The sequence below is a fragment of the Dendrobates tinctorius genome, unplaced genomic scaffold (assembly GCF_039654945.1).
Source record: "Dendrobates tinctorius isolate UK_male_01 unplaced genomic scaffold, ASM3965494v1 ptg000089l, whole genome shotgun sequence".
NCBI classification, from domain to species: Eukaryota; Metazoa; Chordata; class Amphibia; order Anura; family Dendrobatidae; genus Dendrobates; species Dendrobates tinctorius.
Window position 1 is genome coordinate 19,840,004 of NW_027361757.1, and position 9,084 is coordinate 19,849,087.

The window sequence follows — 9,084 nt, forward strand, 5'->3', positions numbered from 1 at the left end:
TAAGAAGCATCAGCCGAGAGATAGAGGTGATACTGACATATAACTGTGTGTAGGTAGAAATGCTGCGCAGAGATGGGGATCTGTATACAACTACTAGAACCAACACAAGAACATTTCCGTTTTTTTCCTCTACATGATGCTAATGTAAATCATGCCCTGTCAGTTCAGTATGAAGATACACGCTGGATCATCACTCCCATCACTTACGTCATCCTCTGGGATCGTGACTCCATCACCCAACTTCATGTAAATTGGCTGCAATACAACAGATAAGAGTTAGTTGGCTTATATCTATGTTTTTAATACTATAAAGGGGCTGTGTTGCCTCGGTGGGATTTTCATAAATCATTGTACCCTAACACACTGTCAGGATTCAGCTACGTGTGCCGGGTCCAGTAATTGTCATGTGACCAAAAGTCAGTGATTTACATACAAGTGATCAGGTCAGAACGTTACATACTGTTCACATTCTGCCAAAAATTACACCAGCGCTGAACAACCCCATTAATTTCAGTCATTTTATGAATTCCCTATGTTATTGCACACTAGGAGTTCTAGTTTGGAGATACCAGCAGGGCCATAGGTAAGGGAGCACGACAATTTTATAGGAAATTGTATTTGGTCATGCAAGTTTTTATATGCCATACAGATGAAAACTGAGAAGAAAATCATCTGTTTTCCAGGACGAAACCAAACATACAGTACACAGCTATGTAATAGAGGAAAGAGCCTGGCACTGACATAGTCCTTGTAGATGTTCTGCAGGTCCGACATCATGTCCATGTAATTCTTGGTATCGTCCTCTGGATCGCTGTCCATCGCTTTATGTGAAGCTAAGGATCTGTAGATCACTGCTCCTGGACACAGATTAGAAATAGATCTAATCATGTAAGAATATGTCATATTCCAAAGCCACCAACATAAAGGTAAAATTCAGACCATAACATAAGACTAGAAATGTATCACTATAGATATTATCATTAATATGTGTCTTATTTGTGGTAATATCAATATCCTTATGTCATAATATGGCACAATGTGGTCTCTCCACTGTATACAGTTACTACGGTGCTCTCTTCCACCATCTTGTGGCCTTTTTTGAGCATTACACGCCCTCTATGAATGCTCGGCTACTCTTGCTGATCGGCCCAGCAGCACACATGCAGATCTGGTGCCCGGCCGGCTCTCCTCATCCTGTATCATATGTGCCCTTCGGTGTAACAACCTAGTTTGTGACACGGTCGGGCTTGTGACTCGGATCGGAGCAAGCTTCCAAACTTAACCAGTTCAGGCCTGTGTCACTACATGTCGCGTCCCTCTCCTATTGGCTAGTGCTTTATTGTTATACTCCTTCTTCCTGTGATGACCCCCAAGAATTTACTAAACTCATTTTTTCATCATCCATCTTGAGTGTATGCTGAATATTTCATTGTGCTATATATGGGAATATATTTACCTTTTACCCCAACCTTGTATACTTCACCATTGTTTAGTCACCGTACCCCGTATATTCTGATTACATCACCAATATTATATACGTATATTTATACAGATTTGCTTATATATATTTCTGATGGTTACATTCTATATACTATATTTGTGTATTTGTACTAAGCAGTGAGTCTCCTTTATTTTTCTATACACTATTTTACTAGTCGTCATATTTGTTATGTGTGCCCTCTTTCTGCAAGTTCTTCTTTTATGACCTACTTTTATTAGTGATAGGCGAGCATGCTCGGGTCCCTGTAATGAGCTCATGTGAATCCTCTGAGCCACATTCAGCATTGAAGCCAGGAATACCCCTGCTGAGAGCGCAGGGAACCCTCTGTGAGCCGGACTCTGTGTGAGCTCTCTCATCTACATCAATTAATCCTGTGCACAGCCCCCTCCAGAGACCCTGCCACAGCAGCACAGAGGGTGTCAGGAGAGGCCCGGCCACAGCAGTATAGAGGGTGTCGAGAATCCCTGCAACAGCAGCACAGAGGGTGTCAGGAAAGGCCCTGCCACGGCAGCACAGAGGGTGTCAAGAGAGTCCCTGCCACAACAGTACAAAGGGTGTCAAGAGAGGCCTTGTCACAACAGCACAGATGGTGTCAGGAAAGGCCCTGCTACGGCAGCACAGGGGGTGTCAGGAAAGGCCCTGCCACAGCAGCACAGGGGGTGTCAGGAAAGCCTCTGCCACAACAGTACAAAGGGTGTCAAGAGAGGCCTTGTCACAACAGCACAGATGGTGTCAGGAAAGGCCCTGCTACAACGGCACAGAGGGTGTCAGGAGAGGCCCTACCACAGCAGCCAGGGCCGCACCTATAATGAGGCCATTTGAGCCTGTGGCTCAGGCGGCAGACAGCTGCTGTGCACAGGGGCGGCATTATGCACTCTGCTACCCGCAGCACCTACAATTTAGCCTGCACGCTGGTGCTGCGGGTAGCGTGCAAAGGCTTATAATTGAGGTCACGGGAGGGAAGGAGTCAGGGCCCCCTGATCATGTGACCCCTGACTAATCCCCTCCTGGGACCTTATCATAGGTCCTGTGCACATCAGCCCTCGGTCTATCGATCATCTCCGTCCCTGCTCTGCCGTTATGTACTATTCTCTGCCACAGGACCTGTGATGAGGTTACAGGAGGGGAGGAGTCAGGAGTCACATGATCAGGGGCCTCAGTGTATGCAAGACTCTGCTGTGCTGGTTATCATCATGCTGAATGAGGGAAGTTTATGTGTGGGGTCAGGAGGGGTTTACAGGGTGGATGTAGCAGAGCCGCACGTGTGCGAGGTGTATGGAGCAGAGCCATGTGTGTGAGGTGTACGTAGTGGAGCCGCACGTGTGTGAGGTGTATGGAACGGAGCCGCACGTGTGCGAGGTGTATGGAGTGGAACCGTGCGTGTGCGAGGTGTACGGAGCAGACCCATGTGTACAAGTTATTCGGAGTGGAGCCGTGCGTGTGCGAGGTGTACGGAGCGGAGCCGCGCATGTGCGAGGTGTACGGAGTGGAGCTGTGTGTGTATGGGGCGTACAAAACAGCCCTGTGTGTATGTAGTGAATGGAGCTGAGCCCTGTGTACAGAGTGGAGTTGCGTGTGTATGGAGCGGAGCCGCATGTGTACAAGGTGTACGGAGCAGAGCACTATGTGTGCGTGGTTTACGGAGTGGAGCCATGTGTGTACTGAGTGGACCGTGTGTGTGCGAGGTGTACAGAGCATTTCCATGTCTGTGCAGAGCGGAGCAGCGTGTGTGCGAGGTGTATGGAGCAAAGCCGCATGTGTACAAGGTTTACGGAGTGGAGCCGTGTGTGTACAGAGCGTGGCCACATGTGTAAAAGGTGTACAGAGCAGAGCTGCATGTGTACGAGGTTTACGGAGTGCATTATACTATAGAGGCTGCCTATGGGGGTGAATTGTACTATAGAGACTGCCTATGGTGGTGCATTATGCTATAGAGGCTGCCTATGGGGCTGCGTTACACTATAGAGGCTGCCTATGGGGGTGCATTACACTATAGAGGCTGCCTATGGGGGTGCATTATACTATAGAGGCTGTCTATGGGAATGCATTATTCTATGGAGGTTGCCTATGGGGCTGCATTACACTATAGTGGCTGCCTATGGGGGTACATTACACTATAGAGGCTGCCTATGAGGCTGAATTATGCTACAAAGGCTGTCTGTGGGGAATGCATTATACTATAGAGTCTGCCGATAAGGCTGCATTACACTATAGAGGCTGCCTATGGGGTGCATTATACTATACAGGCTGCCTATGGGGTGTGTTATAATAATTGTAATAGAGTCCTTTTATGTGTGCGTATATATATATATATATATATATATATATATATATATATATATAATGTGTGTGTATGTATGTATGTGTGTATATATATATATATAGAAATATATATATGTATATATCTATATACATGTGTGTATGTGTGTGAGTATATACGGTATATACACATGATTGCATAAGCCATTTATTTTGCTTAGACTTTGAAACTCTTTTTAGCTTAGGTATTGTGAACATATGGGTGTTACCTTTGGGTGTTACTTTTTGTGAACGTTAGCTGGCTTTCCTTGTCTTGCGTGACTACTCTGGTAGCGCAGATAAGAATAGCTAACAGCTAAGCAAATTGTATGTGCCATTTCTGCAAATGCAATATGTTACAACACCCTTTCGGCTTTGCTATTTAAACTCTTAAGAATATGTATGGAGTTAGACAGAGGACGGCCCACACCTGGTGTGGCTGTCATTCTCTCTCCATGCCGGCATGTCCAATAAAGAAGCATCTTACTTATTCAGGTCTGGACGATTTCTAATTGGAAGACTGAAACTCCCTTGACATTTTGGTGCATTGGCCGGGAATCCAACACCTTACCCTCACCGGTGAGTACTGTAAACCGTGCACGGGGGAGTCTGGGACTCCTTAAGTAAGTCCTCCGCCTTGACATTAGGCGTCACCAGGGGCATTAATCAGTTATCCCGGTCTGAGGGAAAGTGACGGATTTCGTATAGTTTAAGGATCTCTGGGAATCGTCTGTATCTGAATACAGGTAAGAACATTTAATAATTTTCATTATATTCAGTAACCTTGTTAATCCAGTATGAATGTTATTCTTGGAATTGAATGGGAACTGTGATTGTAGACTTTTCCAATTGGGGTTTGTGAGAGGCTCCTGTAAATTGGAAGTTTACATGCAATTGGAGTTATAAGAACTCCTGTAAATTGCTAAGCTCCATAGGAATGGGGTTTTGTTGTCCTTGTAAAATAGTCCGAAGAATAATAGTAATCTTTATTTTTTTATTTTTATTTTTGAATGGGATGAATGTTATTTTAGGAATTGAATAGGGAACTGGTAGACTTTTCCAATTGGGGTTAGTGAGAGGCTCCTGTATGTTGGAGGTTTACATGCAATTGGAGTTATAATAACTCCTGTAAGTTGCGAAGCTCCATAGATTTGGGGTTTGTTTGTTCTATTAAGATATTTCTCTGAATAACAATAATCTTTATTTTTTATTTTTTGAATGGGTACAAAGCCAGTGTGAGAAGGCTACTGTGGAATAAAAAACTCCGTGTGCACATTAAATTGATCTAGATGGGAGAATCGAGGGAGATTCTCGTTAGATTAACCCCTTAATGACAGCCAATATGTCTTTTTACTGACCTGAGATTTAAGAGAATATCATCCCCACACAGGTGACGATCCAGCAGCTGTCGGCTGTTCACTATAGCTGACAACTTGCTGTATCCTGCTATACCACTTTGCAATAATTCCTGAAAATCACCTGAAGGGTTAATAAACTACCTGACAGAAGTTTTCAATATGTCAGGGGGTGCTGTTATTAAAAAAAAAAAAAAAAAAAAAAAGGGCTATTAAGGGGTTAAGGAATCCGGTATAAGATGAATTTTTGCCGGTATTCTGTTTTGTCTTCTGTACTTTGTTGAATGTTGTTTTCTGTTAAGTGTGCTGTTTTGTCTGTCTTTTAAAACTACATAGAACTAAAACGCCATAAATATGTTTTATGTTACACATGAGACTCCTTGAATGTTATCTTGAGTGAATGTAAATGAGGGAGTCCAGTCATATGTGGACTGGAGACAAATCATAGGTTATTATAGTGGTATAAATCACCTAGGTACATGTCACCTGATCCCCATAGAGAATATTCTATGTTGTTTTGTTATATGTTTTTCTTTTAATAACACAGAGTGACTGAACCCTCCTCGTTTCACTGAGGAGAGTCTGCGCCTGTGGTGCTCTGAATACCTGATATTAAGAACGGGAACGTCTCTGTATATAAAGAGGTGATGTCATTGGACTTTATCTCAGCACTTCAGGAATAGGAGTACGAGGGAACTTTAATAATCTCTTGTCTTATATGTCTCTGTGTACGTGTGTCTGTCCAGTCCCTAACTGTGGAAGCTGTTGTACGTTGTGTGTTTGTACTGTTACACTAGTCAGAAGTCCCTGTGAGCATATTTATCTCGTTCAGATCAGTGACCACATTTATCATCGTGACCCCATTCCTTGGGGACCGTTCATGTTTGTTACACTGTGTTGTCATACTAGGCCCTTACAGGCCTTCATTGGACAGAGATTGCAGGATATAGAGATACAAGCTGGTAAATATCTAGGACATAGTGTAATCAGAGAGGATTATTTAGATCCTGGATATTAGTAGCAGTAATTGAATTGTTGCTATTGGTTTTTTATCTTCTTGTTGACATATGAATTTCACTGATATTTGTCAAAGTTCTTATAAGTGGGTAGAAATCCATTGTGCTCCAGGGTTTATATTGTACAGTCCTCATCTTGTTTGTCTTTTTGTGTTTAAGAATTTTATGTAACATCATTATGGGACTTTATCCCATAGATATATATTTTAAGATCTTGTCCTTATTGTAAGGCAGAATTTTTATTGCCCATTACATCTGAAGGCTGGAAAGTTGTTAAGATTGTACAAAGGAGGTGTCTTTTGAATGAAACTGGATATAGTCCTTTTTCATCGGGTACCCAGAGAGAACAGTCTTCAGATCAGATGTGCAATGTGTCCTTATTGGGTACTTATAGGCCTAACTCTTATATAGTATAACAAATAGAGAGTAAACATTGTAGATCCCTGACAATGTCTTTTTAGTCTTGAAAAAACTAGGAGAAGGCACCACCCAGAGCACACAGTCCTGAGGTGGGGAGATAAGCTGTTAACATGAGGATTGTTGTGGAATGTGGTTGTGGTTTTGAGATAAGAAGGGGCCACTAGGAGACCCTGAATGTGTCTTTTGACAGATGGGTTGTATTTCATGATAAACTTAGTTTCATAAAATGTGAAAATTTGGTACAAGAAAGGTGTAATGAGAGCAAATATTTAATTTGGCTAAAGTAGAAAAACATTTATAAAACACTGTATTTCCAGAAGTAACCGTCCTTGTGGGAAGCCATGAGGTCACTTTTCTTGTTGATTCAGGAGCCACTAGAACCTTAGTACATCCAGAAGAGATACCGACTATTGGGCTGTCTGCTGCCTGCATAGTGGTAAAAGGAGCAAGTGGTAAGACACAGAGAGCCATTGTCTACGCCTGTGGAGACACCGGGCCCTCAGCACAGGTAAAAGTGCAGTTGCACAAATTATATTATCATCTTTGTGGGAGGGATATGATGCAAGCCCTGAGCCCGGGAATAATTCCTACTGCTGCCGGACTATAGGTGAAATCCATGGCTGAGACAATGGTGCTCCAGGGGTATGGAGTATCTAGATATTATTACAGTCTAGATCTAATAACTGCAGGACCATCCTTTATTACTGAGTCCTTCATCAAGGAAGCAATAGATAAAGGTATACAAATGTAGATATTCACATACCTGAAGGACTACACTGCACAATGTACTATAGGTATTTCAGGGGTCCTGATGTAAAATATGAGAATTTCCATGCTCTAGATTGTTCTTTGCAGACCATATACTGAAATTATATAGGGAACTGTGCCGTCAGTTGTAAACTGTCAGAACAAATTAAATTGTTGTTTTTTGCTTTTTTTTTTTTTTTCTCTTACAAAGAAAGGGTCGGTCTCGTCGGGGTTAATGTTTAAGAAAGTGGGATTTCTATTCATAAGAATACTCTTGTTAGGGATCAGACAAGGGATAAATAGTGAAGGTTTTACTGGTCATGTCCATTTAGGTTTCAACTAGTCTTTTTAATACCCCTTGTAATTTCTCGATTTTCTCGATGTTACCCTCGGCATGGATTAGCTTAGCTTTTTCGTAGTAAGGAGGTGCCACCGTATCAGGTAGTTGCCTAATGTAGAAGGCAGTTAAGCTCCATAATTGCTCTCCAATAGGTGTCTTCTTGGGAGGCTGAGCAGTGGGTATCGGGATTGCAAGCTTCTCTAAATCAGCCACTCTTCTTGAAAGGCCGTCTATTTTCCCCTTTTGGATCTCAACAACTCCCTGGAGCTCACTTGTTGTTCGCATCCATTGTTTAACCATTTTTTCCAGCAACTGGCACCTATTCAGCATGTCCCTAAACTTTTCATTTGTCTCCTCTAGTTCTGAACTCAAATTTACAACTTTTGTGACATACTTTTCGTATTCCAGCTTGTATTGTTGTGCCTCCTCAGAGATGATTGGACTATTTGCATCCATGGCATCTCCCCAAGTTTCTGTTGGCTCTCCTACATGTTCGAAGGATGCATCACTCTCTCCAGAAGGAGGTCTTTGTTCCTTCTTGGTCTCAGAGTCCAAAGCTGGTGGCTCCATAGTTGAAGAGGCTGCCTCTGAAGGGCCAGCTCCCGTACCAGACTCTTGCTGGTTGGGTATATCTTTAGTATCAGAGGGGGGCTTGAATGCATTTATGTATCTAACATAAGGCTTTTTCAGTTTAGGTTTGATTAGTTTCCAATATTCAATGTCAACAAATCCAATAAATCGGGGTTTAGTTGATGCCACAAGAGTGGCAATCTCTGTGGCCACTTGGGATATCTTATCTCCATTCCCAACAATATGGGGTATTAGGTCCTTCAAGAATTTAGTGTCAAAATCCATTAATTGTCCTATAGCAGAAACAAGAACATAATGTATGTCTCTGCTCTCACCGCTCTCGTGCGAATATACTTTCTTGCTTGGCATGTCTATCCACCATATCCCTCGCTCCAAGGTTTCAATAACTCGTTCAGTGTGACCGTTTTCGCGATACCATACAGGTGCTAAGCATCCAAAGTCAAGTAGACACATTGAAGACTTGTCACCTTTGGCTAAGATGTGAGTGATCCAAATTTGATCATCAGAAGTTCTAGTGTTTGTTAGGTACTCCCATGGCAGAAGCATTGGTTTTTTGGGAATTTGGTCCCCGACTAGCACCCCATATATATGGGTTACTCCTCTAAAGACTGCGAGACAGTTCCCCGAATCGCTCCTTTTCTTCTGAAGAAAATCGCAATATTTCTTATGCTGCTCCAACCCATCAGGACTTAGCTTTGGTCCTGGTATATCAATTTGACGAGTCTTTCTTAAAAGATCAGGCTGTTGCACCAGTGCTGCTGTTCCAGTGCCAGGAGGTTTCATGCTGTCCTCCACTGGCTTGTGTTTATTGACAAC

The 9,084-nt window shown here is 42.8% G+C and overlaps 1 long non-coding RNA gene across 1 annotated transcript; it reads right to left on the minus strand.

The window, feature by feature from the left end:
- Positions 1-207: 207 nt before the first annotated feature.
- LOC141098255 (uncharacterized) lies at positions 208-862 on the minus strand. Its single transcript, XR_012234192.1, has 2 exons — positions 742-862; positions 208-255 (listed from the first exon to the last, which is right to left on the minus strand). It is a non-coding gene; the product is annotated as an uncharacterized lncRNA (long non-coding RNA).
- Between the last annotated feature and the right edge of the window lie 8,222 nt (positions 863-9,084).